A 19387-nucleotide genomic window follows, 5' to 3' on the forward strand; every position below is an offset into this window, starting at 1 on the left:
AAGACAAGATCAGAACAATTCGAAGTTGTGAAAGTTTAAAAAAAGAAAAGCCCGGAAGCAGGGTCACGCAAGGGTCGTAGCAGACGACGGCCGGTTTATCAGTGCAAATCGCCGTTCCTCTCAACAGTCATAAGCCATCGCTAGAGTTCTTGTGAACCACAGCCGTTGTTTCGTGCGTAAAAAAAACGTGCTATTGTAGATAAGCTTACGTCGAGTCGCATTCAAATGACTAACTATGACGACTGCATTGTGAAAAGGGAAAACTGGATCACACGGGTTCACGATGGCTCAGGGGTAAGATAAACCACGCAAAAATAAATTCTTTGAAAATTGTTCTCTCTTTACGGAGGGCACCTAGGATGTTCTCAATTGGTGAGTGTTTAAATGAAATGGTGTTTGTACTGTGTGTAAAAGCCTGACCGTATCTGTGATGGTTTACGGGAGGCTTACTGTGCCTTTAAAAACAAGCTCAGAAAAATAAAAAGAATAAAGAAAAGCGCACTTTCCTGTCACGCGCTGTACACTACTGCGCTATGACCTATGCTGGCTTTTCACTTCAAGCGATCACGTTTACACGTGAATATTTTACTGTTGTTATCGCCTTTAGTCTGGGTCGCGGTAATCAGCAAAGCATTGTCTTCGTCAAATGCAGCGCGTTCAGTATCATTATGTGAGTTAGACAGATTGACTATTTGACGCGATTTGTTTTTCTGTGTCTTGAATCTTGATCCTTCTATTGAATACCCCCATTCCACACCTCCGTTCTAGGTCCCGTTTCCGTTGCGACCAAGGAACGGCACGGGAATGGGAGGGATCGGGAGGGGACCTTAACGGAACGCCAAAGGACGTTAACGGAACTCCTTTGAAAGGTAGGGACGGTTGGGACGGGTGAGTTCGGGCTGCATGTTCAAAGTTTTAGCCATTCCCCGCCCGTTCCATATGAACGGTAATGGAACCTTAAAGGACCAGACCACGCTGTTTTAAAGGTTATTAGAACCACTAACCGATGACTGAAGGTTAGAGAAATGCACCTAAAGATTCCAAAAATGTAAAGAAATTCACCGATTCGTAGCTTTATCATTGTGATTTAATTAAAAACGTTCCGCCAAATTCGTCTGCTAAACGAGACTTCGAAATGGCCGCCAGTAGACGAGAACCGGCTGTGACGTCATTTTGTACCCGGAAACCGAAAGTTACAGCTTACGCTGAAGTGGGCGTTTGCCTACATCGAGCATCAACAACACGCCGAAGGAATGCGCACGGCTGCTGATAGCTATGAAGTATAGAAAAAAGGTTCAGGCATCAGTTGTCACCTTTTTCCGATGGGCTTACAACTTCTGCAGCAAGACTGATTAACTGGAAACGGCCAACACGATGTGCTGTGTTTCGCGACACTTTCTTCCAATGCGAACGCAGTTAAGCCGGCAAGAAAACCTGGCACACACAAAACAGCTGTTGCCTAACGCAGTTCCAGTTCCGACAATTGTTGACCACTCACAGGAGGTCAGAAACCGGATACCAATGTCATCAGAACGATCTGCTTTCACTAAACGCAGACGAAAGGAAGTGAGTACATGTATACTGAATGTGTTCTGTAAGGGATAGGGGTCCAGTGTCACTGGGCGTTTTTGTCAGACTGACAGTATTTGTAGTGGAATGGCATCTGTTCCTAATTTTAAGCACATGTGTTAAGATTACAGATTAAAACATATATCTGTTACTACATGTCCGTCCCCATGCACCCACCTTAAAGTTCCCTCTCTCTCTCCCTCTTTTACACTCACCTGGGTAATCGATGAGTCTCAGGTTTAATCAGTGTCCGTCCATATACACATAGACATTCACACAAACACACACACGTTGTTATAGTTGTTATCTTCTAATTCAGTGTTGTATTAAATGGATAAAGAAATCGTTAATACAGCAAGCTTGCATGAATAATTTGCTGTTGTCCTTTTTTTCAGATCAGGTTCTGTAATACAGTAATTATAATTAATACAAGTACAAATTCATGTTTGCAGTCATACTCATAGTGTGTGTGTGTGTGTGTGTGTGTGTGTGTGTGTGTGTGTGTGTGTGTGTGTGTGTGTGTGTGTGTGTGTGTGTGTGTGTGTGTGTGTGTGTGTGTGTGTGTGTGAAAAGCACTTTGATACTTAAAACATCTGTGTTATTTGATTTTATTACAAAACTGCAGTCAGAATATTAAGCAGACCTATTCCAACAATACATTTTGATCAGCAGTAAATGTAAATGTAATGTCAAATTATGAACAACAATCATGTGAGCAGATATATCTAACAGAAACAAATAGTCTAGCAAAATAATACAACCAAACTGTACATGTATGGACATCATCATCCACATAAAAAAAATTGATTGTAGGAAGAGCACTCTGTGTTATTACCACTGCTTCAGTCAAACTGCCAGTTCAACTTTATCTCTGTGGGTTGTTTTTTTTCTCTCAGAGTAACATGGGAAAAAAACCTTTAAAAAACTTGCATGCTACAGAGCTGGATTGTTTCTAGTGATCATGCAGCATGATTTATCCGCATAGAAAACTACTGAAACACCTAAACAGAAATAACAATGTCTACAGAAAAAATCCACTGTTTGATTGCTGTCTGTAGTACTCCTCTTGCTAACAGTGGCATTAAAATAATTAAAACTAAGCTATGCTCTCTTGGGGGGGGGGGGGGGGGGGGAGTACTCTGAGTACTTTTTGTGTCTACATAGGCAAAACAAAACTATGCAATGTTTCAGATTTCCTGACCCACCCTATGTTTTTCCTCCTTATCCTGGACTATTTTGGACTCTTACAAAAATGTACTTCAAAAATGACAAATCTTAATTTTGCAGGCTTACAAGGAAATTGACTCTTCTCTTACAACCAGAATACACCATGATTTCAAGCAAATAAAAAACTACATGCACCTGAGAAAAAACACTTTAATTCAAGAAGTTACACCTCCTAACCCCAGCTTTTCAATTCAATTCAATACGTTGTTGATGTTGATTATGGAGCTTAACGTCCTCCCAGGTAACTAGGGACCTATATTGGGACATGATTTTTTATACAATGTTAAAAGTGTAGGGTGTAATGGGGGGGAGGGGGACTGCAGGGTGACGGGGTGTAGTCGCTAATAAATTTAAAGGTGCGTTTATTATCTAATATACCAGACATTTTGTTTTGGCTGGTGTACAGAATAACATCACATAAAATCGCACTCGCAAAACATACAAAACACATAAAATGTACACATCAGTACACACATAACCCAAACCACGCATATCCATACCAGCACCATCACACACATATCCACATACATACTCTAGTTTGTACATTATAAAAATAAATACATTATGATTAATATCATTACTAGTCAACTTAAATTCAGGCTCAAAATAGGTCTTAAGATGGATGTTATTTAGTGTAATGAAGAGATTATAAAAACAAAAAAAGCTATGAGAAAGAAAGTATGAAAGAATTATGCCCATTCTCCAGTGAAAGTTCTGCTGATTGTGGTAACTTTTTTTTTCTGTCTAAAACAGGCATCAGGTTAACTGAAGGAGCTGTTTGAGGGGGTGGTGATCCTAACACTGGCCTATGGCAACACTGGCCTTGGCAGCTACAACAAAGCTCTGCATACACAGCAAGACTACAATGCAACAGTGCCCAGACTTTGACTGCTACAGCTAGACCAGTTGACAAAGCTCAAGTTGTCACCAAGCAGGACGCCCCAACTGGTGACCAACTATATAGACTGAGGCTGCCTATCTCCAAATCTGACAAAGCAAGAATTGTTACGCAAGCTCCACATTTCTGTTTGCAGTTTAAGCCGACCTTAAGTATGCAATGGTTATGCACACCCCCCCCACACACACACACACACACACCCCGCAGTTGAGAGTTGTAATGTACCTTTTATTTATCTTACATATATTTGAAGCCTGTGTAGCTCTGTGACAGAAAGAGGTCTCTGATGGCAGTGACCAGACAGGCAGGAAGAACTTTCCTGTTCTTTCGGAAAGTCAGTGAGTGTGCAACTTGTCGGTATGTTCTGAACACATCAAAACATGTTCTTTAATTTAAGCTACATAATATCATGTGGATGCACTGATTGGGTGTAAATAATAACAGCAATTGGTACAGTCAATTCACTAAATGTGCAACAGAACCCTAATCATCAGACATTTTACAACAGCAAACTTCAACAGTCCTTTTACTTTCCTGAATGTCATTATTATTTATTAAAACATGCATCTAGAGCAACATACATATAAATCTTCTTTTATTAAAGTTCATCTGAAATTCAGGCTGCTTTCCCATGCAAAGTACAAATGCAAGTGTCCATAAACCAGGGTTTAATACATGTAGTATGTGAGTGAGTTCTGATGAAAAAGTGATTGTGTTGTAATATTGGTTATTACTGAGTGTTGATGTTACAATGATTACATTATAAAAACAACAACAACAGAACAATGTGAAGAGCAAACTTCTTCTGTGGGCATGCAAGTGAGTTAAAGGCACAGTAAGCCTCCCGTAAACCATCACAGAGCTCCCCGAGCGTCTAAATACAGTACAAGCATACTTCCATTTGAACGCTCACCGAACGGGAACATCCTGGCTGCTTTCTGTCGAGCGTGAGACATTTTCAAAGAATTTATTTTCGTAGACTTGTTCCGTTAACAACAACGGCGCCTCGTTTTTGCGCTAGACCTAACTTTTAAAATCTAAATAATAAAATGACAGCTTGTTACACAAACATTCTTTAATCATAAAAGAATTCGTTTTTCATCAAGACAAGATCAGAACAATTCGAAGTTGTGAAAGTTTAAAAAAAAGAAAAGCCCGGAAGCAGGGTCACGCAAGGGTCGTAGCAGACGACGGCCGGTTTATCAGTGCAAATCGCCGTTCCTCTCAACAGTCAAAAGCCATCGCTAGAGTTCTTGTGAACCACAGCCGTTGTTTCGTGCATAAAAAAAACGTGCTATTGTAGATAAGCTCACGTCGAGTCGCATTCAAATGACTAACTATGACGACTGCATTGTGAAAAGGGAAAACTGGATCACACGGGTTCACGATGGCTCAGGGGTAAGATAAACCACGCAAAAATAAATTCTTTGAAAATTGTTCGCTCTTTACGGAGGGCACCTAGGATGTTCTCAATTGGTGAGTGTTTAAATGAAATGGTGTTTGTACTGTGTGTAAAAGCCTGACCGTATCTGTGATGGTTTACGGGAGGCTTACTCTGCCTTTAATCTTGTGTGTGTGTGTGAAACTATATGTGCCTGAGTGTTACAAATTTAAATGACAACAGTTTTCTTGATAGCCTTTAAAAACAACAACAAATACATACATTTAACAATCAAACAAATATAGGCACCTCAAAAAAAGTTGTATGTACACCTTCGTGGCTGGTGATGCATTCTTGCTCCCCTGCAAGTTTTCATTCTACAATGTACCTCAGGCTAGCTTCCTCTCTCTCTCAAATCTGCCCCTCCCACACAATACAACAGGTGCAGTGGCCACTCTGACACCAGTCTCTGAAATAATCAAGAACAGTTAAAACTGCGATGAGCTGTTGTTCTTTTACTCGTGAATGCAATGCATGAACACTTAAACAATATCCCACTTATTCGCGAGTGCGTTGACAAGGCGAGAGTGAAAAAATAGCACAGACTCGAAAGCAGACGATAAGTTCAGCACAGAGAGCGGGCGTGTTTACCTTTGATCGCTGAGACAAACAGAGTCGCAATTTTCATCGTCACTGTCTTTTCACTACTGCTGGAAGTGGCCTCCGCTCCTCATCTTTCATGCTTGATTCGAGGAGAGAAACTGGTAGTTCGAACATGTACGGTTCAATTTCGTCTGCAGTTACGCTTGTTGCCATGTTGGTAAACAACCATCTTCACACAGTGTGACGTCACGGATAATTTATTCATAAGCCAGTCTCGCGAAGATCACGCGGCACAATGGCGGGTCGTTTTGGAGAAGAAATCCGTCGCTTCGGTCACGAAATTCGTCGGATTACGGCCTTAGAAGATTCCGAAGTAAACCAAACATTGTTGAAGACGGTAAGAAAGTGGTTTTCTAACTAACTGCAAACATCGGGAAGTGTTCGGTCGCGCAGGAACACGATTCGAAGCGTTTTTGACGCTAAAACAGCATGGTCTGGACCTTTAAAATCGGCAACGGAACTGATGGATCGTTAATTGAACTTAACGCAATGGTAACGCAACGCTAGCGCTCTCACACACTGAGTTGTCATACCCGCATTCCATACATCCGTTCTCGCTTCCGTTCCCAGATGCCCTGTTTGTTGTCTTCGGCGCGCTGTCTTTTATGTGTTTTGCTGTTGTCTTTGGTGTATTATTTCCGCACATCCGTGTTGATGAAGTGGCGTTCTAATGAAGCTACACCATTCTTCGTGCTGGTTGTTTGACTGCCTTGGCCATACATGTGTTACTTCATAATACGTTTGAAGTATCACTAGGACAGAACTTTCATCGATAGTTAGAATATCGAATTAGTGAGAGTAAAAATGATTTTCTTTGCTTTGATTTTAACTGAGAGTATAGCTTCCTACGGTCCTGAACATGATTGATAACTAGCAACCTGTGATTGATGAGAGGTCAACATGGTGTTCGCCAACAGATCTCACTGAAGAAGCATCTGTTCTCCTTCGGGTCCATGATGAAAGAGGAGGAGCAGCTGAAGAACGAGACGTCCGAGTACACCAAGCTGGTGTCCTCCCTCTTCAAATGGGCCACCATCGAGTCCTACAAGTGGAAGTTCAACAAAGGGGACCCTCCGCCGGGATGTAAGTCCATTGATGCCGCTGCTGCTGTTGTTCTTGTTGCTGCTGCTGCTGCTGCTGCTGATGATGATGATGATCATGATCATGATCATGATCATGTTCATGATAAACGTATAACTTTTGAGGAATTTAGCCGTAAAGATCTGAACATTGACGAGATAAATTGCTTTTGAAACTTTTATTTAATGCTTGTGTGTCTTGTTTCCTTTTCAGACTAATCCCGATTTCAGCATTGCATGCAGTTAACTCCACAGAAATGTTGAACGAGATGGGGTGAGATGCCCTACTGGCAGAGACATACGGACACAGGGAAAGAGACAGGAAATCAGACAGAAACGCACTCACGCATGCACGCAAACACACACGCCATTATATACACACACACAGACCATACCCACGAGTACTCATTTTCTTAAACAAATTTTCGAACACTTAAAAAAAACACGACCATCAGCGGAAACAACACACAGAACACATGATTAATAAGAAAACATATTTTCTATCTTTCTTGTTTTAATTTTTTTTTCCTCCTTCGAGAACCATTTACCGTCACATGTTGTGTGTGTGTGTGTTCGTGTGTGTTCGTGCGTGTTCGTGCGTGTGTGTGTGTGTGTGTGTGTGTAGTGTGTGTGTGTGTGTGTGCGTGTGTATTCGTGCGTGTGTGAGCGTGTGTGTGTGTGTGTTCGTGCGTGCGTGCGTGCGTGTGTTTGTGTGCGTGCGTGTGAGCGTGTCACAATGTAAGTTCATGCGTGTGTGCGTGCGTGCGTGCGTGTGCGAGTGCGTGCGTGAAAGCGTGTGTTCGCGCCCACGCGGACAAGTGTGAATACGTGTGCTTGTTTGTGTGTATGTGTGTGGTGTGTGTGTGTGTACGTTCGTGTGTCCACGCGCCGTGAGTGAATGGGAGTGTGTGTGAGCGTATATATGTGAGTGCGCGTCCGCCTACGTGTGTGCATGCTTGTGCATTGTGGTGGTTTTTTTAATGTGTATGATCATCAAGTGATACCTAGCCACATTGCGTGCAGATACAAGGTGCGAGGCCACGGTGATTTCTGGAACGTGAAAAAGAACATTCCAGGCTGGGTAAAGAGAGTGTCTGATGACCAGCTGCTTGCAACTCTTCACGGCCACTTAGACTACATGATCAACCTCGCCCGGCGAACGTTAGTTTTCATTCACATGCACACATGCACAAACAAACAAACAAACACAGAAATACATACACATGTATACAGACACATACGAGCACAGTGACTCACACAGTGTAATGCAATAAGGGAGCGAACCTTTCTCTTGCATATTGCGTTTTACTTTCATTCTCTCCCCTTGGCGCATCGCCTCCCTCATCGAGTCGTGTGAAAAACGTTTAGATTTATAGTTTTATTTATATCGGGGGGGGGGGGGGGGGACGGGCAGACATTCAGACAGAGAGAAAGAGACAGAGGGTGGAAAGAAAAGAACAGACAGCGTCAGAAAGACAGCAAATAAAAGGGGTAAGAAAACTCAACATAAGAGAGGAACAAATGGAATAATGGATTTGGGTCAAAGAAAGGACCAAATACAGCCATTCAATTGCGATCAATCAGATTGCGACTTTCTTATTGGAGATAGCTATCAATTATTGGATTGTGTCGCGTTCTTACACCGCGTTGGAAACAAAGAAATACAGCGCCAGCTTGAAAAGTGCAGCGAACAATAAGGCTAAAATGACAGAGAACAAAACCCGCAACAACAACAACAAAAGAAGAAAAAGATAGTCACAATCTGTCGCACGTATCCGTCTGTGAAAAATGCGCCCAGCAGCGATTTTGAGAACTCCAGGGCCTATATTCAGGAAGGATCCGACAGTGGTTTTGTCGGTACGAGAAACAGAAAACTTCCGATAACCCCCTGTCGTGAAATTCACGAAGGACCAGGAGCGCCTATCCTACGATAAAGTTAGAGGTGCCTATCCCTACCGATAAGCACTGTTGTTGTTACGATAACTTTGATTTCAAGATTGCTGCCATCAGTTTGCAGCGTTACCGGGAAAGAAGAAATATTCTAAGACATACGAATTTGGGAGACGGGATACATGCACAAATTCATATTCCGCATGCACGATATTTTGCAGTTGACTGTTGACGGATGTAATAACTGATTATGACAACATTTAGTTTGCGAACAGAATGGGTGCCTAGCCTCTTGTCTCGCAAGAGATACTCGCGTTGCGATTTCACGCGTCTGGTGCATATCAAGACGTTTGCGTGGCGCCGATTTGGTGTGAGCCAGCCACGGTCAGCCAGCCCATAGACCAAATGGATCTATGGCCAGCCACAGCAAGCGGAGCCTTGACAGGGCGCAGCTGCTGCGTCAGGCGCACGCGCAGAGCGACCGTAAACAAGGGAATCACCCCGCTAGCTATCGGGGAGGCTGTCCAATGTCTGTGAATTCGGCAGTACGACAAAAGTTGTCGGACAGAGAGCTATCAAACTTATCATGACTTCAGGGTTAAGGTTATTACTTCACTTGATAAATGGCATTTTGTCCGCTCACTAAAAAGCGTTAAATAAAACCTCTTAACAAAATTTGTTTGAAAAGATAAAGTGTTGGAAAATAGAAACGAAACGGATAGTCAAGTCGACTGCCTTTAATGGCAGAGAGAGTGTAAATCAAATGGCAAGGACAGTAGATTAAAAACAAATGTAAGCAGACAATATGTCACAGTTTTGTTTCTGTATCACTGTATGCTTGAAGTTTTTAAAAATTAAAATAATGATTGACTTTACTAGAATGTGCAACTTTGATACTGTATCCGAGTTTGCAATACAGCATTTTGATGCAGTTATGACAATGCTTTTGCATTTATCAAAATGGTGGAAAAGTTCGTCTTCAAAATCCCACACAGAACAAATGCTCCGGTCTTCGCTTTGCAGACTTCTCTAAACGTGAGTGTCTGTCTGCCTGTCTGTCTGTCTGTCTGTATGTCTGTTTGTCTGTCTGTCTCTCTGTCTGTCTGCCTGTCTGTCTGTCTGTCTGTCTGTCTGTCTGTCTGCCTGTCTGCCAGTCTGTATGTCTGTCTGTCTGTATGTCTGTCTGTCTGTCTGTCGGTCTGTATGTCTGTCTGTATGTCTGTCTGCCAGTCTGTGTGTCTGTCTGTCTGTCCGCCAGTCTGTATGTCTGTCTGTCTGTCTGTCTGCCAGTCTGGCTGTCTGTCTGTCTGTCTGCCAGTCTGTATGTCTGTCTGTCAAGTTTTATAGAAGTACATGTACCTATCTATTGCCAGGGTAAAAGAGACGAAAGGACTGTCTTGGTCGTTGACCCTATGACGTAGAAGACAACGAGAAGCTAAAAGTGAACAAACGATTGTGAATGCAACGGCCTTAAAGGCGTTGACGTTCCTGCCGCTTGCGGATATTGTCCGGGGTCGGTTACAACCGAGAATAATGTCGCAACACACATTTTATGCACAATTGAGAATTCACAAAACGTTAAGCACCCCCATATTCGAATATTGAATAAAAGAGCATTGCCTAATACTAGCAAGGGATGACTATCCGATTAACCGTTTCCCATTTCACCGTCTCGGGAAACACAAACAAACCGACCCTCGCCAGAACAGGAAAAGTAGCTGGGCATACAAATAACCCGTCAAGTAACATCCATGAACTAACATGTTTCGATTCATCGCTTTGCTTATTTTGTATTTGATAATTTTCACTAAGTCAATTTAAAAACACTTTTTTTTATATCATATACTATTAGTCTACATATAGCCTATTGAAGCAAATGTACACCATAACATAAATGTTTTAACATTGTTGTGGTTAAATAACTTGACACCTTATGTCGATGTACATTTCCTGAACATGTAAAATATGAATAAACATTGTTTAAACCAACAAAAAACAAAAAAACAAAAAAAACTAAAATTGAAAGATCTTTCTGCCTTTGTGTCTCTGTCTCTGTCTGTCTGTCTGTCTGTCTTGCGTACTTCGGAGAGTTCGGAACAACGGCTGGCCTACGGGCATCACGGCTTTCAGTCTCGGCCTGGGCATTGGTCGTCCTGCCTGTCCGCCGTGTCGACTAATGCACTTTCGGTTCCTGTGGCTTCGGATTGTGTTATTAAACAGTGGGGTCTTGTATATCTTCGTCTATACATTTCTACGCTGCAAACTTGTGTGTGATCGTATGGTTCACAGCCAGCATCAAAAAGCAATTCTGAAAGGTATTCGTCATTACCTTTCGAAGTCAACAACTTTTTACTCGACGTATGAGCGCTCGCACATAGACGCCAACAAGACCACAAACACTCACACACACACACACACACACACACACACACACACACACACGCGCGCGCGCGAACACACACACATACACACACACGCACACACACACACACACACGCACTTGCACACACACACACACACACACACACACACACACACACACACACACACACACCTACTTCTCCAGAGCTAGAACTTGACACAGTATCGGCCAGGCAGACAGAATCCTGCTGACTTCCTCATAATGCATCATAATGCGCATTGACACCCGCGTTAAAGATAGCTGAGGTGTACATCAGATTGCTGATCAATCACACTATCACATAAGTGCTTAACGAACCGTAGACATCGCTAACAAAGGTCACCAAAGGATCACCAAAACCAAGGACCTCCGGTTAAAGAAGAGCGATAGACTGCCAGAAACCAAAGTCAAGCCACGGTCCTGCTTGGTATACTTGTCAACAAGCCCCAGTAACCCATCTGAGCCACTGAAAATGACCACACTACACCCCCCCCCTCCCTTCAGTAGAATATCTGCCCATATCATCCAAAAGCTCGACGCCCTTTTTACCAGTGTTGTCGCTCCCGACGTCGTAAAGACCAGTCAGATAATGGACCCTCATTCAACAGCTTTGATCATGAACGTTTTGCAGACAACCTGGGCTTCAAGCACTGACGCATCACCTTTAGTGCCGAACGCTGCATGTTCACATGTTGAAAGAAAGAAAATTATTTCGGATGAGACGATAAACCGAGGTCCCTTCGTGTACACTACATTGGGGTGTGCACGTTAAAGATCCCACGATTGACAAAAGGGTTTTTCCTGGCAAAATTGTATAGGCATAGATAAAAAAATAAAAAAATGTCCACCAGAATACCCGTGTGACTTGGAATAATAGGCCGTGAAAAGTAGGATATGCGCCGAAATGGCTGCGATCTGCTGGTCGATGTGAATGCGTGATGTATTGTGTAAAAAATTCCATCTCACACGGCATAAATATACACAAAGAAAAAAGCCAAGCACCCCCCTTCAATTTCGCAATGACTGATTTTTAAAGTTCTGGTATGGAAACAGTAAGTTCAGGAGCTCGGTTTGACAAATGTTATCGACAAGAGCAACTCTTTGGAAATAACATCACACAAGAAAACTCCAGTTTTGATTGGTTTTAATCGTGATTTGGTACCTTGCCAAAAAGTGACGTTTTAACCCTAAAACAGTACCCCTGATAAGTATGGAGCTGCAAGCTGAAAAAGACAGGTTTAGGTAAATGTGTCATGAAAAAAATGTAATTGAGAGTGCTCAGATGGCATACGCGATTCAAAAGTTCAATATCGAGTGAAACCCCCGCGTGCCCGGATGACGGCGTCAACCCTGCGTCTCATCCCTCCAGTCAAACGTCGGATCTGTTCACGGGTCACTTGCAACCACTCACGATGCAAAGCTGCCTCCAGTTCACGTAATGTCTGCACAGGAGGCTGCAGAGCTTGTATACGACGCCCCAGGATGTCCCAAACATGCTCCAGCGGATTAAGATCTGGACTCATTGCCGGCCATGGGAGTGTTGTTACAGCGTTGTTCTGGAGGTAGTCCACTACTGCCCTGGATCGATGAGGCCTGGCGTTATCATCCATGTACACGGGTCTTGTGGCAAGTGGGTGGTTGTCAAAATGAGTAACGACAACAGGTTCCAGGACATGTCGCATATACTGATCACCCGTGAGGTTGCTACGTATGGTGACAAGGTCTAGCTTGCAGTCATGGGAAATGCAACCCCAAACCATGACTGACCCGCCACCGAATGGAACAGTTTGTCTGATGTTCCTGGGTGTATAGGCCGTGTTCCTGTGCCTCCATACCCTCAGTCGGCCGTCAGTGACATGGAGAAGGAATCTGCTTTCGTCCGACCAGTGGATCCTCCTCCACGTTCTCAGGTTCCATCTTTGCCGTGCCAGACACCATGCCAAGCGTCTTCTCTTGTGGTCATCTGTCAGTCGGGGACGCTTAATGACTCTTCGGGCTGCCATTCCTGCAGCTTTCAAGCGGTTTCGTACGGTCCTGGTTGACAGATGTCGATTTGGAAGCCATGCTCGTTTCAGGACGGTACTCGTTGAAAATGGCTCACGCCGAATTATTCGGAGAAGTGCTCGGTCTTCACGTTCTGACGTCACACGGGGTCGCCCTGACTGTGGACGGTCCTTCACAGCACCAATCTGACGATGTTTGCGTACCAAACGGCTGATGACGGTGTAGTGGTAGCCAAGTTGACGACCAATCGCTTTGAAGGATGCTCCTGTAGCATGCATTCCTATAATCTGCCATCGGATTGCCTCTGATAATCGTCTTCTCGCCATGTTCACAGAGAATGTTTGCAGATTCACGGTGTGTCAACTGATTCCGTTCGTCCACCGGATGTTTCCGTTCATCCGCAGGATGTGTCCGTTCATACAGCCCCATTTTCGTCACTTGCTTCGGGAAAAACGTTGTGGTAAGTCGTGTGGGCAGCGCGCTTGTGTGATATTGAAAGAATAAGGTAGCGAAATGGTTGGGCTATGTGTACGATAAGTACCAAGGTGCTAGTGAATCCTAATAATAACACACGCGGGCCGAACGTGGCAAAATTGCCTGATTTTTTAACATTTTCTTGTTTTTCTCGCTCTGTTATCGAATCTGACCCTTGATTTGCACATGATCACCAAAACCATTGCCTGTTACGACATTTCGCTTGAACAGAAGTTTATAGAAACCCATGGCTTTTGTACAATCACTTGTCTTTTGAAAACATACAGATTCCGTTCATACCCCATGTTTCCGTTCGTACAAAAGTGCATGTTTCCCTTCGTACGAAAAGCGTTTCCGTTCATACACATTCGTTAGATCAGAGTGAAACAGGCCCCCACTACAAGTTCTGTGTATTCCAATCGTTTTCAAATAGCACAAAGTACGAATGCGTGTGATATTGCACCTATGTAAACCATAAGACGAATTGAATTTGCAAAAAACAGTTTTGTGTCCGTTCGCACTGATTTTGACGGGAAAATGTGTCCGTTCGTACCACTTTCATCAAATTGTTTCCCTTCGTACCCTTTTCAGTAATGTGTTCAGTGACGGAGCATCTGTGTGTTTTGATAAGAACGAAGATTGATTTGTGCAGTTGTGCTTGCTTTGCAGCACTGCAACTAAGACTGAACTAAGTAACATGTACATTTGTATGTTACTCCTATCATGCCATTTGCTTCACCTGTGATAATCATGAGCAGAATTTAGACAAATCAAGAAAAAACATTATCCAGGCTCTATCAGTCCTTTTTACATTTAGTCAAGTTTTGACTTAATGTTTGAACATAAATGGGGAATCGAAACGAGGATCGTGGTTTATATGTGTGTGTGTGTGTGTGTGTGTGTGTGTGTGTGTGTGTGTGTGTGTGTGTGTGTGTGTGTGTGTGTGTGTGTGTGTGTGTGTGTGTGTGTGTGCGTGTGCGTGCGTGTAGAGCGAAACTACTGGACCGATCTTTATGAAATTTTACATGAGAGTTCCTGGGATTGATATCCCCGGACGTGTTTTTCTTTTTTTCGATAAATATTTTTGATGACGTCATATCCGGCTTTTTGTAAAAGTTGAGGCGGCACTGTCACACCCTCATTTTTCAATCAAATTGATTGAAATTTTGGCCAAGCAATCTTCGACGAAGGCCGGACTTCGGTATTGCATTTCAGATTGGTGGCTTAAAAATTAATTAATGACTTTGGTCATTAAAAATCTGAAAATTGTAAAAAAAAAAATTTTTTTATAAAACGATCTAAATTTACGTTCATCTTATTCCTTATCATTTTCTCATTCTTAAAACATATAAATATGTTATATTTGGATTAAAAACAAGCTCTGAAAATTAAAAATATACAAATTATTATCAAAATTAAATTGTCGAAATCAAATTAAAAACACTTTCATCTTATTCCTTGTCGGTTCCTGATTCCAAAAACACATAGATATGATATGTTTGGATTAAAAACACGCTCAGAAAGTTAAAACGAAGATGGTACAGAAAAGCGTGCTATCCTTCTCAGCGCTACTACTACCCCGCTCTTCTTGTCAATTTCACTGCCTTTGTCATGAGCGGTGGACTGACGATGCTACGAGTATACGGTCTTGCTGAAAAATTGCATTGCCTTCAGTTTCATTCTGACAGCTTGACTAAATGTTGTATTTTCGCCTTACGCGACTTGTTTTATAAATGTCTTTGATGACGTCATATCCGACTTTTTGTAAAAGTTGAGGCCGCACTGTCACACCCTCATTTTTTTTATCAAATTGATTTTAAAACTTTAGCCAGGCAACCCCCGTACTATGGGATTGCATTTCAGCTTCAAAGCTTAAAAAATGATAAAAAAAAAAGTTTGGTCATTAAACATCTGAAAATGATAAAAGACTGAATGTCTAGGTTTAGCTTGCAGAAAGCATATTTTGAACAGGTTTCACATAAGTTTAGATCTTTGAAATGACATTGTGTAAGGAAACTGGAAGAAGACACACTTATCAAAATGTTTGCTCTTCAGTAAGATTTTAAACAGGGATGGTATTGCACCAGAAAAGCCACAGTCGCGTGTTGTTGCACTCATGAACAACATGCATTATGGGTTATACATAAGTCGAATTAGGGGTATTAAAATGCTAATTGCACAAGCTTGCTACCAAAAATCACAAACGTCATGAAAAGCGTACGAAGGGAAACAATTTGATGAAAGTGGTACGAACAGACACATTTTCCCGTCAAAATCAGTACGAACGGACACAAAACTGTTTTTTGCAAATTCAATTCATCTTGTGGTTCACATAGGTCCAATATCACCTGCATTCGTACTTTGTGTTATTTGAAGACGATTGGAATACACAGAACTTGTAGTGGGGGCCTGTTTCACTCTGATCTAACGAATGTGTATGAACGGAAACGCTTTTCGTACGAAGGGAAACATGCACTTTTGTACGAACGGAAACATGGGGTATGAACGGAATCTGTATGTTTTCAAAAGACAAGTGATTGTACAAAAGCCATGGGTTTCTATAAACTTCTGTTCAAGCGAAATGTCGTAACAGGCAATGGTTTTGGTGATCATGTGCAAATCAGGGGTCAGATTCGATAACAGAGCGAGAAAAACAAGAAAATGTTAAAAAATCAGGCAATTTTGCCACGTTCGGCCCGCGTGTGTTATTATTAGGATTCACTAGCACCTTGGTACTTATTGTACACATAGCCCAACCATTTCGCTACCTTATTCTTTCAATATCACACAAGCGCGCTGCCCACACGACTTACTACAACGTTTTTCCCGAAGCAAGTGACAAAAATGGGGCTGTATGAACGGACACATCCTGCGGATGAACGGAAACATCCGGTGGATGAACGGAATCAGTTGACACACCGTGAGATTGTCGTCGCCCAGTGTTAAATACAGAAATTTGCAGCGTGAGCATACTGCCTTTTTTTAACATTCATGGGTTGCATGCTGCACGTGCTTCTCACAGGCAGTGGCGACACAATCTTGACGCGTGAACTTCCCAACCTTATTATGGAAACCCATGTATGTCATTACGAAGAAAAAAAATGGTAAAACAAATTTGACTCAATTATTATCACAAATTCATTCGGGGGGTGCTTGGCTTTTTTCTTTGTGTATAGATCCCTGCGCCTTGAGTCCGAGTCTGGAGATACGCGCGCGATATAAGACTTCATGTAACAAAACTATAAGGAGCCATTTTGGGAATGTTCCGAGGATGTGGACATTAAAAACATTACTACCCCGGCTAGGCAAAAGGGCCCTCAGATCACTTTCAAAGTTCTATCGCAAGATTTTGCGTTACAAATAATGCTACCGCGCAGGAGGACTGCTTTCACTTTGCAAAATAGATAACCTCAGCAGCAGAAACGATTGGTTAATTTTAAGTTTCTGATCTGCGATTTGTCGTTGTTACTGCGGTTGCCACTGCCGTTGACGCCGCCAAGATATGGTTTGGGTTGCAGTATTCGGCCTGCCATACTTTAAATGCTAAACAGAAATGAACAGAAAGGAAACCAATCCACTCCCTGGAAATGACGCACTGAGGTAAAAACAGATCATGATGGATATTTGATGAGACTGAATTCGGATAAAAGAGAAACTCCTCTAAAAGTCTTTACAGTCTTACGGCGTGCGGCTTGCTTTTCTTCATCCGAGAGAAAAGGTGCGTAAACATTTTAGTATGTTTGCTTCCATGTTTGTTGGGCCTGTTTTTGATCGTTTTTCCAGGTTTCGAAGTGTGTGAGCACAGTTATATGTGTGTGTCTTTGAAGTTTGTCTTTGTGTTGGTTATTCGCTTAACTCTTTTCTTCTTCTTGTTTGTTTGTGTGTGTGTTAATCTTTTCTGTTTCATCATTATTCCAGGTTTTCAGGTTTGTGTGCATCGTTTTATTTTTTCCCCCAAAACTTTTGTGTGTGATGGTCATTCGCTTGAATGTTGTTGTTGTTTTTGTTAGTATTTTTCTTTCTTATTCGTTGTGTTTGTGTGTGTGTGTGTGTGTATGTGTGTGTGTGTGTGTGTGTGTGTGTGTGTGTGTGTGTGTGTGTGTGTGTACGTAGCAGATCGAGAATGAACTATTTATTTTCTTACCGTTCGATTTTATCGTGCTGATGGTTTTCAGATGGGTTTAGAAAAAGTGAAATCATGAGCTATAATCACGTAGACAATTAACTGGATAGAAAGAAGGGGGGGGGGGGGGAGACTTCCACTTTCTGTTCCTGTGGAAGAGCTGACGAGGGGGGAAAACACTCCAAACTGTTGTTCACAGCATCAGACGACTCAACGGAATGAATAACAAGTCTTTCGGAAAGATTCGTGAAAAGTCAAAAAACTATTCTCCCCTTTCATCATAAAATAAAAATGACCAGGTTCCTTTTCCGTGTTTTACGACCTTCACCGGAAAAATACTTCAATTTTACAGTAAACACTACCCTGACTTTACATTGGTTCATTGGGCAATAACCGATTCGTGCAGGAGTCTTTTGTCAGTTTCTGCGTGCACGTATAAGGACTAGAATAAATTGTGCTTTTCGTCCTCACATACATCTTTACCTGTTAGAGAGAGAGAGTGAGAGAGAGAGAGAGAGAGAGAGAGAGAGTGAGAGAGAGAGAGAGAGAGAGAGAGAGAGAGAGAGAGAGAGAGAGAGAGAGAGAGACTTTTTAGTAATTTATTATCTTAATATTAATAATCATGAGTTGACTCTTTTACGTGTTGTAGCCTCCATACAGCCGTCATAAAATGATTAGCACCGGAAAATTGCAATGGTGAAGGAAAGACAAACGTTAAAGACAGATTTAGTTTTTCCAGTGGAATAGATAATGAAAGTGTCTTGTTCATTATATTTAGTCAAGTTTTGACTAAATATTTTAACATCGAGGGGGAATCGAAACGAGGGTCGTGGTGTATGTGCGTGTGTCTGTCTGTCTGTCTGTCTGTCTGTCTGTGTGTGTGTGTGTGTAGAGCGATTCAGACTAAACTACTGGACCGATCTTTATGAAATTTGACATGAGAGTTCCTGGGTATGAAATGCCCGAACGTTTTTTTCATTTTTTTGATAAATGTCTTTGATGACGTCATATCCGGCTTTTCGTGAAAGTTGAGGCGGCACTGTCACGCCCTCATTTTTCAACCAAATTGGTTCAAATTTTGGTCAAGTAATCTTCGACGAAGCCCGGACTTCGGTATTGCATTTCAGCTTGGTGGCTTAAAAATTAATTAATGACTTTGGTCATTAAAAATCTGAAAATTGTAAAAAAAAATAAAAATTTATAAAACGATCCAAATTTACGTTTATCTTATTCTCCATCATTTGCTGATTCCAAAAACATATAAATATTTTATATTCGGATTAAAAACAAGCTCTGAAAATTAAATATATAAAAATTATTATCAAAATTAAATGTTCCAAATCAATTTAAAAACACTTTCATCTTATTCCTTGTCGGTTTCTGATTCCAAAAACATATAGATATGATATGTTTGGATTAAAAACACGCTCAGAAAGTTAAAACAAAGAGAGGTACAGAAAAGCGTGCTATCCTTCTTAGCGCAACTACTACCCCGCTCTTCTTGTCAATTTCACTGCCTTTGCCATGAGCGGTGGACTGACGATGCTACGAGTATACGGTCTTGCTGAAAAATGGCAGCTACTTGACTAAATATTGTATTTTCGCCTTACGCGACTTGTTTTAAAACTTGTTTCGTACAACTCTCACCTACTCTTGTTGTACATGTCGTTTATATTAG

General features: G+C 42.0%; 1 protein-coding gene and 1 long non-coding RNA gene across 2 annotated transcripts in view; both read left to right on the forward strand.

Moving 5' to 3' along the window:
- The first annotated feature begins 978 nt into the window (after window positions 1-978).
- Window positions 979-4063, forward strand: LOC138983640 (uncharacterized). Its single transcript, XR_011461212.1, has 2 exons — window positions 979-1566; window positions 3550-4063. It is a non-coding gene; the product is annotated as an uncharacterized lncRNA (long non-coding RNA).
- Window positions 4064-17224: 13161 nt separating this feature from the next.
- Window positions 17225-19387, forward strand: part of LOC138983701 (uncharacterized) — a 37862-nt gene continuing 35699 nt past the window's right edge. Inside the window, exon 1 of the mRNA XM_070357014.1 lies at window positions 17225-17304. The gene's annotated coding sequence lies outside the window, so the exon portion shown is untranslated. The remainder of the gene's footprint in view (window positions 17305-19387) is intronic.

The sequence above is a fragment of the Littorina saxatilis genome, linkage group LG1 (genome assembly GCF_037325665.1).
Source record: "Littorina saxatilis isolate snail1 linkage group LG1, US_GU_Lsax_2.0, whole genome shotgun sequence".
Lineage (NCBI taxonomy): Eukaryota > Metazoa > Mollusca > Gastropoda > Littorinimorpha > Littorinidae > Littorina > Littorina saxatilis.